Source organism: Triticum urartu, chromosome 3A, assembly GCF_056163025.1.
Source record: "Triticum urartu cultivar PI428250 chromosome 3A, HENAU_Tu73, whole genome shotgun sequence".
Lineage (NCBI taxonomy): Eukaryota > Viridiplantae > Streptophyta > Magnoliopsida > Poales > Poaceae > Triticum > Triticum urartu.
In genome coordinates, this window is record NC_141875.1 from 169,854,278 (window position 1) to 169,861,075 (window position 6,798).

Sequence of the window (6,798 nt, forward strand, 5' to 3'; positions counted from 1 at the left end):
GTTTGGTCATGCTCCATTTTCGTCACACAAAAATGCTCTCATCATGCACAACCCCGATGATAAGCCAAGCAATTGTTTCATACTTTAGTAATCTCAAACTTTTTTCAACTTTCACGCAATACATGAGCGTGAGCCATGGATATAGCACTATGGGTGGAATAGAATATAATGAGGGGGTTATGTGGAGAAGACAAAAAGGAGAAAGTCTCACATCGACGCGGCTAATCAATGGCTAGGGAGATGCCCATCAATTGATGTCAATGCAAGGAGTAGGGATTGCCATGCAACGGATGCACTATAGCTATAAATGCATGAAAGCTCAACAAAAGAAACTAAGTGGGTGTGCATCCAACTTGCTTGCTCACGAAGACCTAGGGCACTCGAGGAGGCCCATTGTTGGAATATACAAGCCAAGTTCTATAATGAAAATTTCCCACTAGTATATGAAAGTGACAAAACAAGAGACTCTCTATCATGAAGATCATGGTGCTATTTTGAAGCACAAGTGTGGAAAAAAAAGATAGTAGCATTGTCCCTTTTATTTTTTTATTTTTTTATTTGGCCTTTCTTTTTTTATTTGGAATTTCTCTCTTTTTTTATTTTTTGGGAAAATGCTCTATTAATGATGATCATCACACTTCTATTTGTTTACAACTCAATGATTAAAACTCGATACTAGAACAAAGCATGACTCTATATGAATGCCTCCGGCGGTGTACCGGGATTGCGATGAATCAAGTGTGACATGTATGAAAAATTATGAACGGTGGCTTTGCCACAAATACGATGTCAACTACATGATCATGCAAAGCAATATGACAATAATGATGCGTGTCATAATAAACGGAACGGTGGAAAGTTGCATGGCAATATATCTCGGAATGACTATGGAAATGCCATAATAGGTAGGTATGGTGGCTGTTTTGAGGAAGATATAAGGAGGTTTATGTGTGACAGAGCGTATCATATCACAGGGTTTGGATGCACCGGCGAAGTTTGCATCAACTCTCAATGTGAGAAAGGGCAATGCATGGTACCGAAGAGGCTAGCAATGATGGAAGGGTAAGAGTGCGTATAATCCATGGACTCAACATCTCTCCCTACTAATAAAGCACCGAGTGCTTCTGGTCGTCCATCGTCGCGGCTGTTTTGCAAAAAAGTCCTTCTACTTTTTGGTAATGCAACCCGCAATCCCTTTATAAGTGGTTATGAGAAAATGCTTCATTTTTACAAAAAGGACCCTGTTGTTTAGTATATTCAACCCGTAGTCCATACGTCTGGTTCAGGATCGGGTCAACGCGCTTGGCACGAGCGGCTGGCGGCGGCTCGATGCAGAAGGCGGCGGCGGATGGAGCTTGAAGGGGACGGATCCATGCACGGAAGGCGCTTGGGAGGCGGATCCAGAGGCCGGCAGCGAGGCGGGGGTCACCGGTGACGATGAGCAAGGCCGGCGGCGAGGCTTCCCAGGCGCACCCATGGCATCAGCGGGTCCTGGGGAGAAAGAAGACAGAGAGGTGAGGCCATGAGGAAGAGAAGAAGGGAGAAAGGAGGGGTGGTGTGGCGACCTAGGTAGGAGCTCGCCGGAGCTGGGTGACAGAGGACGGGCGCGGGAGACGGAGGACGGGCGTGGGAGACAGAGGGATCCAGCGTTGCGTCTCGAAGTTCTTGCAGGTGGAGGCGGGCCTCAAGGCTGGCACTCCCGTGTCGCCTTGGCCTCGGCCTGCTCTTTGCCCGCCCCGCTCGCCCTGCTTGCCGCCTCCGACTCTATCCACACCTCCATCGCCATTGACGTCGCCGGGCGAGAGTACACCCATTCCTGGCTAAAGTGGCCCCAAGAGGATGGCAACAATGGCGGGGTAGTACAATTGGAATCGTCGGAGAAAAAGCAATGTCATGGGAGCCAGCGGTGGTGAAGCTTTTGCTACTTTGATGTTGCGTTCTTCAGAGAACACAACAGTTTGTGGCGGCAACCATGGTGTGAGTCACGACTCGCGACCAGGTCCAGGACGACGGCAGCACGAGGGCTTCGGCGAGCAGCAACATGCGGCGCCGACGAGCAAGAGCAGTAGCAGCGGCAGCCCGTAGCAGTGGTGGGCGTCAGGGAGAAGCAGCTACTGCCCAAGTGGAAGCGGGTGCACCTGCCAGAGAATGCATCAGCGGCGCCTGGTGATGGACATGGTCTGCATCCCCATATCTCTGAACCCCTTGGCGTTCATCGGGGTAGCCAGGCATGCCTTTGATTGCTGCTTTCGACAAAATCAACAACTTCCTACCATGGTTTGATACAGGTAATCAAGTGGATGGCCGGTTTTGGGTTCAGGAGTAGCCGCAAGATTGCTATGTATTGTGAAACAAGTGTTAAGGTAATTCCAATAATAATTAGGCGTAGACATTCTGTTGATGTGATTTCAATCATAATTGCACAACCATGTTTACAACACCAACAACCGTGTTCACTTCCCGGCCCCCACCGGAAAGAGACCATCACGGTTACACACGCGGTTGATTCATTTTAACTAAGGTCGACTTTAGGTTTTCTACAACCGGGCGTTAACAAATTCCCATCTGCCCATAACCGCGGGCACGGCTTTCAAAAGTTCAAATCCCTGCAGGGGTGTCCCAACTTAGCCCATGACAAGCTCTCACGGTCAATGAAGGAATAGACCTCCACCCGAGACATTCCGATCAGACTCGGTATCCCGGTACAACAAGACATTTCGACAGGGTAAAACTAAACCAGCAACACCGCCCGAATGTGCCGACAAATCCCGATAGGAGCTGCACATATCTCTTTCTCAGGGCACACTCAGATGAGCCAGACGTCGGGTAAGCCAGCCCAGAGTTGCCCCTGCTAGCCTCGGACATCGCTCAGTTGGACCAACACTCAGAGGAGCACTGGCCCGGGGGGGGGGGGTAAAATAAAGATGACCCTTGGGCTGGCCGACCCAAGGGAAAGAAAAAGGCTAGGTGGCGAATGGTAAAACCAATGTTGGGCATTGCTGGAAGAGCTTTACTTAAGGCGAACTGTCAAGGGGTTCCCATAATAGCCCAACCGCGTAAGGGACGCAAAATCCGGGAACATAACACCAACATGACAGAAACTAGGGCGGCAAGAGTGGAACAAAACACCAGGCATAAGGCCGAGCCTTCCACCCTTTACCAAGTATATAGATGCATTAATTAAATAAGATATATAGTGATATCCCAACAAGTAAACATGGTCCAACAAAGAACAACATCTCCACGTTCCAACAAGGAACAAACTTCAATCTTAACTTGCAACTAACAACGCTATAAGAGGGGCTGAGCGAAGCGGTAACATAGCAAATCAACGGTTTGCTAGGACAAGGTGGGTTAGAGGCTTGGTTCAACAATATGGGAGGCATGATAAGAAAGTGGTAGGTATCGCAGCATAGGCATAGCAAAAGAGCGAGCATCTAGCAAGCAAAGATAGAAGTGATTTCGAGGGTATGGTCATCTTGCCTGAAATCTCGCAAGGAAGAAGAACGCATCCATGACGAAGACAAACGGACATGGTCGAACGAATCCTCACAACACGACGTTATCGGAACCAACCCAAAGAAGCAACACCGGAAAAGTAGCACACAACATAGTAAACAACCAACACATGAACATGATATGATATGCGGGATGCGGTATGCGATGCATATGCATGATTTGACAAGAGATGAAAGAACCTGGCCTCAACTTGGAAATCCAAGTGTGCCACTGGAAAGGTGAGATGAAATCTCTTGAAAACGATATAAAGAACGCCGGAATCGGAGTTACGGTTTGGAAATGGCAAGTGATTCAAAATGACACCGGTGTGCGATTTACAGCAAGTAGCCATCTAAATGCAATGAGATGAACATGCTACAGCACCCAAACATGACAAAAAAATACATGGCAGGGATGCATTCAAGATGCTTAACAAAAGTCTGGCACTGAGCTACGGCCAATTCATCCATTAACAGGTTCAAACAAGCATGGCAAAAATGCATATGACAAACAGATCTCAGACTTAGTGAAATTAACACTTGTCTGGAATTTCAGGTCAGGTAGCCCACTTCGGAGCAACAAAACTACATGCTACAGGACCTGATCATGGCAAAGTAAAGCATGGCATGGAGCTACTCAAAGAGCTTAACAAAAGGCCCTTAGTGACCTTGAGACAAAAGGGATCAGAAAATACAATTGCAAGCATGTGAACATAGCAAAAACATAATCAGTTTTTATACTTGGTGAAAAACTGGCACATGCTAAAATATAACTCAAGTAGGCATGTTTACGAGCTCGATGCACTCACTACGGTGCAAGTCATGGCAAGGCAAGCATACACCCATCAAGAAGGCACAAAATGCAAGCTAGACATGGCAAGAACAATAGCATAGCATGCACGGATCAACTACAACATCACCGGCAAAATTGCAAACAAGTTGACAATCTGCCCAGATTCACAAAGTAGCAAAAGTAGAGCTCGATTGACTCAAGCTAGGGTGCTCCATAATTGCGAACAAAGACATGGATGGATACAGCACTACAATATTAACAAAACTTCCTTACTGATCATCCTCAAAAGAGGCACGTATCACTAGGAAACAACAAGAACATGTGGCATCATGAGATAAACAGCTCCAGGACAGTGAAATCATGAAGTCCCTGAAAACAGACTTAGCAAGTGCACCACTTTGCAAGCTTGCACAAGTCACCACACACATCCTAAAAATGCATGGGTTGCACCTCTGGAAAGATGAAAAAACCCCTAACAAAACACATGTAGAACTCACGGGCATAACATGCACACAATAATCATGGCAAAAATGACAAAAGTGCTAAACGGAGTAACAGATCTGACAATTAACTCAAGTAGCCCTCTTCTAACAGCATTTCGGGCATCAAGATGAACTCAAATCAAAATGATGCATTGTAATGAAATGATGTACTCTCTGAGATGAACATTTTGATATGCTATATGCATGAATCGGAGCTACGGATGCAAAGTTACGGCCTGACGAACATGTGCATATGGATCTGGAATTTCGGGGACTTGGTGAAAATTATACCTCCGGAAAAGTCAAACCGGGACGGAGCGGTGCAGATCTGAGACGGGTGTTTGGTTCGGGGAGTGGTGGATCTGATACCGATCCACGAGATCTCGCCGGAGACGATGGAGATGGCCGGACTTGGAGGAGATCGCCGGAGTAGGCGTGCGGCGGTGGGGATGGCCGAGTCCGGCCGGCCGGGGCGCCGCGGGGCTCGCCGGAGTCATGGCGCCGGCGTCGAGGTGGTGTGGCGAGGGCGGCGGCCGGTGGCGATTCGGGGCGGCGCGGTGGTGTCCCGGCGAGGCGCCGGTCGCCGGCGGGCGGCACAAGGCGGCGAGGGAGCTCGCCGGCGGCGGGGAGAGTGGCGAAGGCGGCGGGGACTCGGGCGGCGCGCGGCAGGGAGAGGCGCGCTGGGCGGCGGCGGGATTTGGGCCCCCGCGGGCCTGCCTCGGGCCCCGCGGGCCGGCGGCGGCGCGGTGAGGAGAGAGAGGGAGCGGCTGGGCTGAGGTGGCGCGCCGCGGTTGGCCCGGAGCGGTGGTGCGGCTGATGTGGCGGCTGCCCATTGGGCGGGGTGAGGTGGAGGGCGAGCGGACATGTCCGGGCACGGTGGGAAATTGTCCGGCGGCGCGCGGAGGAGGAGGTTAGGGTTCATCTGCGCGAAAATTCCGGGAGGAACACATATTTATAGGTAGAGGGAGCTAGGAGAGTCCAAATGAGGTGCGGTTTTCGGCCACGCGATCGTGATCGAACACTCTAGATGATGGACAAGGGTTTGGTGGGTTTGGGCCAAAATGAAGGGGTGTTGGGCTGCAACACACATGAGGCCTTTTCGGTCCCTCGGTTAACCGTTGGAGTATCAAACGAAGTCCAAATGATACGAAACTTGACAGGCGGTCTACCGGTGGTAAACCAAGGCCGCATGGCAAATCTCGGTCCAATCCAGAAATGTTTAATCCCCACACCTAAAAGAAAGGTAGAAATGACCACCGGAGGAGAACGGAGCGCCGGATTGCAAAACGGACAACGGGAAAAATGCTCGGATGCATGAGACGAACATGTATGCAAAAGAAATGCACATGATGACATGATATGAGATGCATGACATGCAAGCAATGACAAGGCAACAACAGCGAATAACTGCACGACACCTGGCACATCGGTCTCGGGGTGTTACAACACTCCACCACTACGAAAGGATCTCGTCCCGAGATCTAGAACGGCACCGGGGAAACAACGGAAGGAAGAGAGGAGAGGTAAAACTAAGTTGCTTCTTTGACAAACGAGTGAAACCATGAACCTTGAAAAGGTTAAGCCAAATCGAGAAAAGAATACAACGGAGATGATCGAAGGTGGAAACACTCCGTTAGAAAAGAGGAACAAGGCAGAACAAGGTTGAAAGCACTCCGATTGAAAATAAAAAGAGTTAAATAATAACTTGATAAGATGAGAAGATACTTGATGACATTACAAAACACTGCCTCCGGAACGAAGGGAAAACAAAATCTTGAGAGAGCACGGTTACAACAAATGCTAGAATGGAGTTGTTGAAAACCAATGACGAAAAGAATAAGCTTGTAGTGGGCTTATAGAAAACATCTCGAAATTATGAGGTGAAATTCTGCCACTAACAGAAACGATAGATTAGATTGATATCAACAAGGAGATGAGACGCTAATTTCACCGGAAAGGATAGATGAAGAACTTGGATCATATATTATCACCATTAATAGCATTAATCCTTAGGAAAAGCTTTAGG

The 6,798-nt window shown here is 48.9% G+C and overlaps 1 pseudogene; it reads right to left on the bottom strand.

The window, feature by feature from the left end:
* Positions 1-1,196: 1,196 nt before the first annotated feature.
* LOC147979075 (uncharacterized) lies at positions 1,197-2,216 on the bottom strand (annotated as a pseudogene).
* Positions 2,217-6,798: the final 4,582 nt, after the last annotated feature.